Genomic DNA, 12,837 nt, shown 5'->3' on the forward strand with positions numbered 1-12,837 from the left:
AGGCAGTAGGAGTGGATGGGGTGTAGCAGTCTGAGAGTGCAGGAACAGGCAGTCACCTCCGGGCACTGGGAGTGGGTGGGGTGAAGCAGCCTGGCTGCATAGCAGCGGGCAGACACCTCTGGGCAGTGGGAGTGGATGGGGTACAGCAGCCTGGGTGCACAAAGACGGGCAGCCACCTCTGGGCTGCAGGAGTCAATGGGGTGCAGAAGCCTGAGTGTGCAGGGCGGACAGACACCTTTGGGTGGCGGGAGTCGATGGGGTGCAGCAGCCTGGGTGCGCATGAGCAAAACAGAGATCTACGCGTCTGCAGTTGTATGTACTCTGCCAATATTGATTCTATACTATGTTTCAGATGACTAAACTTGAGGGCTGCATTGTGTCCCGGCACTGGGTTGGAGACACACCCGTGGCAGGAAGGTGAGCTGTGAAGATTTTCTCCACAGTGTCAACACTCACTCTCCCTCTCCATCTCTTCCTTTCTATCACTCACACTCTTTCTATCTCTCACTCTCTATCCTTTCTCTCTCTCACACTCTTTCTCTCTCTCTGCCTCTCTCTTTCATTCTTTCTTTCTCTCGCTCTTCCTCTGTCTCACTCTTTCTCTCTTTCTCTTCCTCTCTCTCACACTGTTTCTCTCTTTCTCTCTCTCTTCATTGTATCTCACTCTCTCTGTCTTTCTGTCTCTTCCTCTCTCTCTCACTCTTTCTCTGTCTTCCTCTCTCTCTCTCTCACTCTTTCTTTCTTTCTCTCTCTTCTTCTCTCTCACTCGGTCTCTCTCTCTCCTTTGATGGATGCATGACGTACAATCTTATCTTTCTGTTTGCCTGTAGGCTGTGATTCACAAATTCTTTAGGGATGATATGCCATGCCTGTACCTATTTTTCTTTTTATTTTAATCAATAGATGACTGAGATTCTTATTTGTCCAACCTCACATGCATCTTTTTAATTATAATTGATCGACCTCTGCCAATTTGTTACATTCCAGATTTCCTACGGTTGCTGTCACATTTGTTTGTGGGGGGTGGGGGTGAGGGGAGATGGTGGACAAGGAGCTGGTGGCGGAGGGTGGCGGAGCAGGGTTGGGTGTCAGAGCTGTATGATCGTTGGCTCCATTGCATCTGTTGTCATTCAGGTGTGGCTCTGGCCTGGGCTCTCTTTCATGTTGCAGGTTGTAGTCCAACTTTACATCAGCTCAGAGCACGTGTAAACTTCTTGCTACTAACACACCTTATCACCTGTTTTGTACTCTCTTCGACGATCTGGCTGAGGAGTGAGTGATGTCACTGACCATGTAATGAGTGATGTAATATGTGACGTCGTCAGCAGTACATTGCGGGTGCGTGAGTTATAGTTAGCTGACCTAACTATAACGGGGGAATTTCAATGGTTTTGTAAGAGTGAAATGTCCAGCTAACTATAACATATGTGAAACCTATGTTTTTTTTCAGTGGATTTCTTAGTTTTTTTTTAATGCTAATTCCTAACTATAACTTGGCTGAAACCCATGGCTTTTTCAGTGAATTTCTATGGTTTTTTAAATGCTAATTCCTAACTATAACATAGCTGAAACCTATGGTTTTTTCAGTGAATTTCAAAGGTTATGTAAATGATAATTTTTAAATGTATTAATTGTTTTATTTGTTTTATACTGATTTACTACATTGTTTTAAACTATTTATTTTTAGATATTTTATTTTTTAAATTACATTACATATTTTTAATATGAATTAAAAAAAATGTTTTTAAAAATATTGACATTGTAATATTCTTCTTTTTTAATTTTATATTTTTTTAAATATATATATATTTTATATAGCAGGCAATGATGGAATATGGAAGGAAATTCAAGTTACTGGTAAGTATGGTTAAAATTACTTTTCAGGATCAGTACTGGGCTGAAAGATGCAGCACTGAGGTCTCTCCTGATAACAGGTGAGTAAATTGGAATTCGTAGTTCGGCTGATTTTAGAGGAATATTTTAAAGTTCCAAAACTCCACACTTAGAAGAATTTCCAAGTGAAACCAGTCAATGTTAGCCTATGGAAGAAAATTCAAGTTACTGTAAGTATGGTTAGAATTACTTTTCAGGATCAGTAGTGTGCTGAAAGATGCAACAATAAGGTCTCTCCTGATAACAGGTGAGTAAATCAGAATTCGTAGTTCGGCTGGTTTTATAGGAATATTTTAAAGTTCCAAAACTCCACACTAAGAAGAATTTGCAAGTGAAACCAATCAATGTTAGCCAATGGAAGAAAATTCAAGTTACTGTAAGTACAGTTAGAATTACTTTTCAGGATCAGTAGTGGGCTGAAAGATGCAGCACTGAGTTCTTTCCTGATAACAGCTGAGTAAATCGTAATTTGTTGTTCGGCTGATTTTAGGTGAATATTTAAAAGTTCCAAAAATCCACACTTAGAAGAATTTCCAAGTGAAACGAGTCAATGTTACCCTATGGAAGGAAATTCACTTAGCAGGTAAGTAGTGTTATTGTTACTTTTTCTTACTCAGTGGTGGATCCGGGATCCAGCACTGGTGCATCTCCTGTAAACAGTTGAAAGAATGCGTTTAAGTCATACAGGCGATTTTTTAGGAATATTTGTAGTTTGTGAAAATAGACACTTAGAAACTTTTCTGGTGAAAACTAGGGGTGGGCAGGCAGCTACGCTCCGTCCACGGAGCATGCGTAGTGCCGTCTGCTACGCATTTTGCGGTGCGGGCGTAGTAGCCGGCACTACGCATGCTCCGTGGACGAGCGTAGCTGGCCCGCCACCCGCCTCCCTCCCGCCCTCAGTAAATACCCCCTTCAATGTTTAAATAAGTTTAAAACCACTTACCTGGTCCGCGCGCGTCCCGGGGCTCCCTCATCTTTTTCAGTGCGCGTCTTGAACCCTAATGCGCATGCGTGGCCGCCCGCGCATGCGCATTTCTCGCTAGAAATGCGCATGCGCGGGCGGCCACGCATGCGCATTAGGGTTCAAGACGCGGGCACTGAAAGAGACGAGGGAGCCCCGGGACGCGCGCGGACCAGGTAAGTGGTTTTAAACTTATTTAAACATTGAAGGGGGTATTTACTGAGGGCGGGAGGGAGGCGGGTGGTGCGTAGTGGGGCTACGCGAAGTGCGCAGGTGGGCGTAGTTTCTCGCCCACTTTGCGTAGCTTCGCGAAGCCCCACTACGCTCACTACGCCCAGGGTTAGTGAAAACCAGACAATGGATTCCTATGGAAGGAAATACACGTTACTGGTAAGTATGGTTAGAATTACTTGTTAGGGTCAGGGCTTGCCTAAAAGATGCAGCATTGGGTTATCTCATGATAACAGGTGAGTAAATCGGAATTCATAGTACATCCAGTAAGCGCCACAGAGCTGCGTAGCAGAAAGATGTAAAAAGGGGCACGGCCTGCACCACCTCTCTGCAACGCAGCGCAGTGGCGTTTCCTGGAAGCACCTGGTCCCTTAGGTTTGATGTGGAATTTTTTCCCCAACTTAAAGCGCAGCCCAGGGCGTGTTTTCACACATCATGTCAGGCCCCTCCCCTCCCTTCACAAATGTGTAAACGTGCCCTGTCACCGTTCTAAGTTGAGAGATTAAGTCCCCTTCAATCCTAAGGGTTCCTAGGGTCAAACTAGCCCACTAGGTACCTCCAGTAAGCGCCACAGAGCTGCGAGGTGTAAAAAGGGGAGTGGCCGCTGAACACCTGTCTGCAACGCAGCTCCCTGATGCATACTGGAGATACCTGTTGGCCTATTTGGCCCTCAGGGACCCTGAGTATTGAAAGAGAATTAATTCCCCAACTTAAAACACAGTGGTGAAGGAAGGAGGCGTGGCCTATGGTGATATGTCTGCAGGCACACCCTGTGGCGCGTTTTAATTTAGAGAATTAATTCCTCCTCAATCCTGTGGGTCCCTGGGGGCCAACTAGCCCACCAGGTCCCTCCAGTATGCGTCAGGAGGCTGCGTTGCAGAGAGGTGTTCAGAGGCCATGCCCCTTTTTACACCTCTCTGCAACACAGCCTTGGGGTGCTTACTGGAGGTACCTGGTGGGATAGTTGGAACCCAGGGACCCCCAGGATTTAAAGGTACTTAATTCCCCAACGTGCCAGAGGGCGCGTTTGCAGAGTGGTGCAATGAGAGGGCGTGGCCTCCGGCGCGATGCCAGTCTTTTTTATTTTTTTTTTAGGAAGGGGGGCTTTGTAGCCGCCCTACTTTTTCAATTGTTAGGGCCCTGGGGACCCCATCCCCCAGAGCCTGCCCCTAATTCATTTTTTTTAATAAAACATTAATGAAGGGGGCCACGTGGCCCCCCTCCAGAGGCCATTATCGCCCCAGGGGACCCCATCCCCGGGGCATGGCCTTCTTTGTAATGTATTTTTATAGGAGGGGGGCTGCCTTGCCCCCCTCCATAGGGCAATTAAGGCCCAGGGGACCCCATACCCCGGGCCGGCCTTTTTTTGGGGGGGTGGGGGATGGGGGGCCGCGTTGCCCCCCTTCCGGGCCACTCGTAGACCCAGGGAACCCATCTCACGGGGTTGGCCCTCTCCATTGGGGACCGTGGGGGGGTCCCCAATCCCCCCACATTCCCAGCAGGCTCCCTGGGTCCTGCAGGAGCCGGCATTGTTTTTCCATATGGGGAGCAGCTAACATGCTGCTCCCCATGTGGAAAAGCAATCAGCTTTGCTTTATTAAAGCGAGAGCAGGTTTCCCTGCTCTCGCTTCAATGAAGCAAAGCAGTTTGCTATGGCAGGGTGGGAGCCGCGAGGCTCCCGCCCTCCCATAGCAAACTGCAGTGTCCCGGGTGTGGGCACCCCGGGACACTGCAGGAGCTGGCCCTGGGGGGTGGTGGTCATCAGGGCCCTCGAGGGCTCCAGGAGGGGGGCTGCGTGGTCCCCCTCCCACCTTTTTTAAAGCCCCGGGTGCTGGTGGTCCCTGGGGCTGGGGGGTCCGTTATGGAACACCAATTTACATTTTTAGAGCCCCGGGGGGTGGCGGTCCCTGGGGCTGTGGGGGGGCAGTGTGTCCTCAATTTCAATTTAGTAGAGACCTGGGGATGGTGGTCCCCAGGGCTCGGGGGCCTTAGAGGCCCCCATCATTATACTTTTAAGCCCCGGGGGTGGCGGTCCCCGGGGCTGCGGGGGGCCGGGTGCCCCCCACTATTATACATACTTTGCCCCAGGGTGTGGCAGTCCCCGTGGCAGTGTGGGGGGCATTGGGGCCCCCACACTTTATTTTTACAAAGCCCCAAGGATTTGGCCCCCCGGCAGCTAATTAGCATTAAAGCGCGGGAGTCCGCGCTTCGTTTTTTTGGGGGGGTCCGCAGGATCCGCGCACCCAGTGCGCATCCTGTGATTTTATAAAAAAAAAATATTTGGGGGCCTTGGGGGTCCTTGTGGGACCCCCTGAGCAGGCCTAGGGGGTCAGGGTGTTTCTACCCTGCCCTCTTTGCGTCTTTTGCACACTAGTTTTTCAGTTTTCTTGTGCCTCGGTTCTACCGAGACACAAGATGGCTGATAACACTTCCTGGTTTGGAGTGTTGACAGACAGTTGACAGCCAATTAGCATGCAGCTCGTGCTCATAAGGGTACGCGAATGATCCTTGGAGGATACGCGTACCCTACTCCGTCCATAGGTATATCTATGATTTTACTTTTGATTTTCTCAGGAACTACTTCATGGATTTACACCATTTAACAAAAAGCGTGAACTGTGAACCAAACTTTACCTTTTTGCCAAATTTGGTGTAATTCTGTTCAGCAGTTCAGGCTGTAGCTGCGGCTAAATGTCCCTATGGAAAATTGCATGGGGAAAACATGTTTTGAGACCTCCCTTTTTTCTCAGCCCCCGCTTGACGAATCACCCCAAAACTTTTCAGGATAGGAGCGGAGCAGAGCGCCCCATCTTCTTGGAGAATTTCGCAAAAACATTCGTCAACCGGAGCCAAAGTTATTCCAAATAGAATGTTGCGGATTTCCTAAGGAAACTAGGTCCTAACTATAACTACCTACTGGCGACCGCCAGTAGGTACTATATAGATCTATATATATATCTATATATATATTTATATCACACACCAAAGTTTCTCCTTCTGGAGTGCAGGGACCCAGGAAGGGTGGCGTACACGCCGGCAGAGTGTAACGGCTAACAATATCTCAAAACAATTTTTTTTGATTGATTTGAAGGAAGAATCATTCGAATCAATCAAGCATTATGCTCAACAAAATATGTAATCTACGCCATACAATGTAACTGTGGCATGATGTACATAGGCAGTACCATCTGCATGTTGAAGAAACGGTTCCTGGAGCACATCAGGGCAGTGAAAAATAAAGATCTAACATATGCAACTGCTAAACATCTACTCACTTGCCGGGGCGGGGACTGGCGCAACATGAGCTTCTTTGCCATAGATACAGTAGAATACAATGAAGGGATGGGAGACCGAAAAAAGAAACTCAGACAGCTAGAGTCTAAATACATCATTAAACTACGGACAAAAAATCAGAAGGGAATGAACGTGGACGAAGAACTTTATGTTCACCTATAAGAATCAAAATATCACGGATGATATCGTCTGATTTGTGTAATTGACCCTCTCGAAATCATGAATAAAATCCTACAGTATGAACTGTAAAAACAAATTTTCACTCCACCATGATGGCTAATATACAGAACAATTTGGACAGCATCGAGGGTACTATACATGTCACTGTTGGACTTACAAAGCTAAAATCCCAACGCACTTAGGATGCTAATGAATATTACAAATGTACTATACATACCGTCTTTGTTCTATACACACTAACCATGTGCGAATTACTTAAATAATTGCGCAAAAATATTTATACTATGATGCATGTGCAATGGGATACAATGCCAGATAAACTTGACCGGTAATTGTGAAATGTAAACATCACTGTGTTATTATATATACAAAAACGTATCTGTCAAAAGGTGATCAGTATGGAATAATACTGAAACTATAATCCCAGAAGTCAATGGGATGGCATAATGACAGGAAATGTAATAAAACAGCAGCAAAAATTAGTGCCACCTACCGCGAGAAAGGCCGTCCAGGCCGAAACGCGTTGGTGTGACAGACTGGGCGGCAATAAAATATAGAAATACAAGTTCCAGAGGTGGCGTACTTTGTTGCAAACCCCCCCCCCCAAAAAATGTTTGCAAAATTATACATATATATTTTATATATATATATATATATATATATATATATATATATATATATATCGCATAATTTCCCTCCACAACAGAAGAAAAGGCGGCCAGAGGGGGTTCACAGGTAAAGTCAAGCTTTATTAGGCAGCCTTCAATGCTGGCGGCGAATGCATTTCGGCTCCTGGCCTTCCTCAGCGCTCTGCCATGCACAGTGAGTCCTCCACATAATGTCCCAATCCTGCAACCCTATAATGAAAGGTCCGGAAACTCATCCCCCGGCTGATTTTGCTCACCTGTTGGTGTCCGAAATGGAGCAGTGGACTCCAACTCCCAGAATGCACCCTGGGTGTGCAACTGGGTCGGCGGTATGGGTAGTGCCTCGTGGTGGGTAAATGGCTCAGTCTGGATCGTGCAAGAGGGTGGCGGGGGTCCCCACTGAAGGCTGCCAAAGTCTGCAAGGCCTACCTGTGTCCCCTCAGTCCGCAGCTGCCTCGGCGTCCAGGAAGGAAATATCGGCGGGGACAGCCGTCGGGCATAACGTCCTAACGGAGGCACTTGCCTCCTACCGCCTGGTACCTCCTGATCAGTGAGGCGGACACCGGACATCTCGGTCCCCCGAGTCTATGAAATCGCTGAGTGAACAACGACGGTTTGCCAAATTAAGTCCGGGTCACTTGGTGCTGCAGGGCCATCCTGACTGCCCCCTTGGCTGGAGCAGAAAACATCGCATAACTTCCCTCCACAACAGAAGAAAAGGAGGCCAGAGGGGGTTCACAGGTAAAGTCAAGCTTTATTAGGCAGCCTTCAGTGCTGGCGGCGAATGCATTTCGGCTCCTGGCCTTTCTCACCGCCCTGCCATGCACAGTGAGTCCTCCACATAATGTCCCAATCCTGCAACCCTATAATGAAAGGTCCGGAAACTCCTCCCCCGGCTGATTTTGCTCACCTGTTGGTGTCCGAAATGGAGCAGTGGACTCCAACTCCCAGAATGCACCCTGGGTGTGCAACTGGGTCGGCGGTATGGGTAGTGCCTTGTGGTGGGTAAATGGCTCAGTCCGGATCGTGCAAGAGGGTGGTGGGGGTCCCCACTGAACACTGCCAAAGTCTGCAAGGCCTACCTGTGTCCCCTTGGTTCGCAGCCGCCTCGGCATCCAGGAAGGAAATATCGGCGGGGACAGCCGTCGGGCATAACGTCCTAACGGAGGCACTTGCCTCCTACCGCCTGGTACCTCCTGGTCAGTGAGGCGGACACCGGACATCTCGGTCCCCCGAGTCCATGAAATCGCTGAGTGAACATTGACGGTCTGCCAAATTAAGTCCGGGTCACTTGGTGCTGCAGGGCCATCCTGACTGCCCCCTTGGCTGGAGCAGAAAACATCGCATAACTTCCCTCCACAACAGAAGAAAAGGAGGCCAGAGGGGGTTCACAGGTAAAGTCAAGCTTTATTAGGCAGCCTTCAGTGCTGGCGGCGAATGCATTTCGGCACCTGGCCTTCCTCAGCGTCCTGCCATGCACAGTGAGTCCTCCACATAATGTCCCAATCCTGCAACCCTATAATGAAAGGTCCGGAAACTCCTCCCCCGGCTGATTTTGCTCACCTGTTGGTGTCCGAAATGGAGCAGTGGACTCCAACTCCCAGAATGCACCCTCGGTGTGCAATTGGGTCGGCGGTATGAGTAGTGCCTCGTGGTGGGTAAATGGCTCAGTCCGGATCGTGCAAGAGGGTGGTGGGGGTCCCCACTGAAGGCTGCCAAAGTCTGCAAGGCCTACCTGTGTCCCCTCAGTCCGCAGCTGCCTCGGCGTCCAGGAAGGAAATATCGGCGGGGACAGCCGTCGGGCATAACGTCCTAACGGAGGCACTTGCCTCCTACCGCCTGGTACCTCCTGGTCAGTGAGGCGGACACCGGACATCTCGGTCCCCCGAGTCCATGAAATCGCTGAGTGAACAACGACGGTTTGCCAAATTAAGTCCGGGTCACTTGGTGCTGCAGGGCCATCCTGACTGCCCCCTTGGCTGGAGCAGAAAACATCGCATAACTTCCCTCCACAACAGAAGAAAAGGAGGCCAGAGGGGGTTCACAGGTAAAGTCAAGCTTTATTAGGCAGCCTTCAGTGCTGGCGGCGAATGCATTTCGGCTCCTGGCCTTCATCAACGCCCTGCCATGCACAGTGAGTCCTCCACATAATGTCCCAATCCTGCAACCCTATAATGAAAGGTCCGGAAACTCCTCCCCCGGCTGATTTTGCTCACCTGTTGGTGTCCGAAATGGAGCAGTGGACTCCAACTCCTAGAATGCACCCTGGGTGTGCAACTGCGTCGGCGGTATGGGTAGTGCCTCGTGGTGGGTAAATGGCTCAGTCCGGATCGTGCAAGAGGGTGGTGGGGGTCCCCACCGAGCGCTGCCAAAGTCTGCAAGTTCTACCTGTGTCCCCTCGGTCCGCAGCTGCCTCGGCGTCCAGGAAGGAAATATCGGCGGGGACAGCCGTCGGGCATAACGTCCTAACGGAGGCACTTGCCTCCTACCGCCTGGTACCTCCTGGTCAGTGAGGCGGAAACCGGACATCTCGGTCCCCCGAGTCCATGAAATCGCTGAGTGAACAACAACGGTTTGCCAAATTAAGTCCGGGTCACTTGGTGCTGCAGGGCCATCCTGACTGCCCCCTTGGCTGGAGCAGAAAACATCGCATAACTTCCCTCCACAACAGAAGAAAAGGAGGCCAGAGGGGGTTCACAGGTAAAGTCAAGCTTTATTAGGCAGCCTTCAGTGCTGGCGGCGAATGCATTTCGGCTCCTGGCCTTCCTCAGCGCCCTGCCATGCACAGTGAGTCCTCCACATAATGTCCCAATCCTGCAACCCTATAATGAAAGGTCCTGAAACTCCTCCCCCGGCTGATTTTGCTCATCTGTTGGTGTCCGAAATGGAGCAGTGGACTCCAACTCCCAGAATGCACCCTGGGTGTGCAACTGGGTCGGTGGTATGGGTAGTGCCTCGTGGTGGGTAAATGGCTCAGTCCGGATCGTGCAAGAGGGTGGTGGGGGTCCCCACCGAATGCTGCCAAAGTCTGCAAGGCCTACCTGTGTCCCCTCGGTCCACAGCTGCCTCGGCGTCCAGGAAGGAAATATCGGCAGGGACAGCCGTCGGGCATAACGTCCTAACGGAGGCACTTGCCTCCTACCGCCTGGTACCTCCTGGTCGGTGAGGCGGACACCGGACATCTCGGTCCCCCGAGTCCATGAATTTGCTGAGTGAACAACGACGGTTTGTCAAATTAAGTCCGGGTCACTTGGTGCTGCAGGGCCATCCTGACTGCCCCCTTGGCTGGAGCAGAAAACATCGCATAACTTCCCTCCACAACAGAAGAAAAGGAGGCCAGAGGGGGTTCACAGGTAAAGTCAAGCTTTATTAGGCAGCCTTCAGTGCTGGCGGCGAATGCATTTCGGCTCCTGGCCTTCCTCAGCGCCATGCCATGCACAGTGAGTCCTCCACATAATGTCCCAATCCTGCAACCCTATAATGAAAGGTCCGGAAACTCCTCCCCCGGCTGATTTTGCTCACCTGTTGGTGTCCGAAATGGAGCAGGCGACTCCAACTCCCAGAATGCACCCTTGGTGTGCAACTGGGTCGGCGGTATGGGTAGTGCCTTGTGGTGGGTAAATGGCTCAGTCCGGATCGTGCAAGAGGGTGGTGGGGGTCCCCACCGAACGCTGCCAAAGTCGGCAAAGCCTACCTGTGTCCCCTTGGTCCGCAGCTGCCTCGGCATCCAGGAAGGAAATATCGGCGGGGACAGCCGTCGGGCATAACGTCCTAACGGAGGCACTTGCCTCCTACCGCCTGGTACCTTCTGGTCAGTGAGGCGGACACCGGACATCTCGGTCCCCCGAGTCCATGAAATCGCTGAGTGAACATTGACGGTTTGCCAAATTAAGTCCGGGTCACTTGGTGCTGCAGGGCCATCCTGACTGCCCCCTTGGCTGGAGCAGAAAACATCGCATAACTTCCCTCCACAACAGAAGAAAAGGAGGCCAGAGGGGGTTCACAGGTAAAGTCAAGCTTTATTAGGCAGCCTTCAGTGCTGGCGGCGAATGCATTTCGGCTCCTGGCCTTCCTCAGCGCCCTGCCATGCACAGTGAGTCCTCCACATAATGTCCCAATCCTGCAACCCTATAATGAAAGGTTCGGAAACTCCTCCCCCGGCTGATTTTGCTCACCTGTTGGTGTCCGAAATGGAGCAGTGGACTCCAACTCCCAGAATGCACCCTGGGTGTGCAACTGGGTCGGCGGTATGGGTAGTGCCTCGTGGTGTGTATATATATATATTTTCAACAAAGTTCGCCAGTCCCCCAGCCTTTTAGCGGCGGCGGACTCGAGCGAGGAGGCGATTCTCAAATGTTCCAAAATAGCAACTTTTCGATCCGAAAGAAGTCAGCTCAAGCCCAAATTCGTTAGCGTGAAAATTTATTTAACACACAGGGATGCCAAAAAACACCCAACGCGTTTCGGTGCAGCCGCACCTTGGTCACGGGTAACAATAGTTTTTGCATTCAAAGTTTACAAAGTGAACAAATCATAAACATAAAAGTAGGACTACTTGTTCTTTCACAGATGAATATTGTTCCACTACATGGCGGCCATCTTTAAATGTCTTATGGGGTAAAGCATGTATCTGCATTTCTCAATGTTTCATAGACATCATTGATAAAGTGATATCAACTATATTTGAGGCTCAAATTTTAAAACCTCACTAACATAAAAAATTATTAAATAATAATTTGAACGTTACAAAAGAAATCCCACGCAAAGCGTAATACAACGTTATTTGCAAACTGTGCAATTCTGCCCTAGTGGGCTTAGAGGCACCTCGTTATATAGGTGCTTAAATGTTGTTAACAGAACTAATATATATGATCTGTATACAAAGTACAATTGTGCCCAGTGGGCTTATGGTCAAAGTTGACACTTCCATAATGTCTTAATACTCAAAATTTTGAAGGCGGAGATGCAATTGCTTATGTTGATCCATATCAATCAGCAGCCAATGGTTTCACAACCTTACTGTGTACCGACATATATGTCTCCTACAAACATAAAAAATATAGTCACTAAAATGTGCAAACAGTATTAAAAAACTACATACAAAGCTTCATTTTTACAGTTTTACAGTGTTCAGTTTTATGTGCTAAAATGGGGGATGAAAAATTCTAGGATGAAAAATTCTGAAGGGGCTTAACCCAAATGAACAGATAATTCTTCATCTTTGTTCAACCCCAACGGTTGCTCAGTTTTGTATTTATTTATAAACTTGGACTCGAGTTGGCGTAACTGTCTAAGCCTATTCCCACCGCGTTCAGACAGTGGAATCCTGTCTAAAGCGCAAAATTGTAGTGAACTAAGGTTCTTTTGATGAAAGTCCTTAAAGTGTTTGGCAATGGGATAGTTTTTTTCCTCATTGGTGATCGCTCTCATGTGCTCCAGGACACGTTTTTTGACTGGATGTTTAGTACTGCCAATGTATACTAATGGGCAGGGGCATTGTAGTGCGTATACACAAAAATCAGATTTACATGTCAAATGTTTCTGAATGCTGAAAGCTCTCTGATTGTTAGATAGGATAAGTTCTTTCCTATTGACACTGTCCTTACAGGCTTTACAGGATCGACAGGTAAA

Source organism: Lissotriton helveticus, chromosome 1_1 (assembly GCF_964261635.1).
Source record: "Lissotriton helveticus chromosome 1_1, aLisHel1.1, whole genome shotgun sequence".
Lineage (NCBI taxonomy): Eukaryota > Metazoa > Chordata > Amphibia > Caudata > Salamandridae > Lissotriton > Lissotriton helveticus.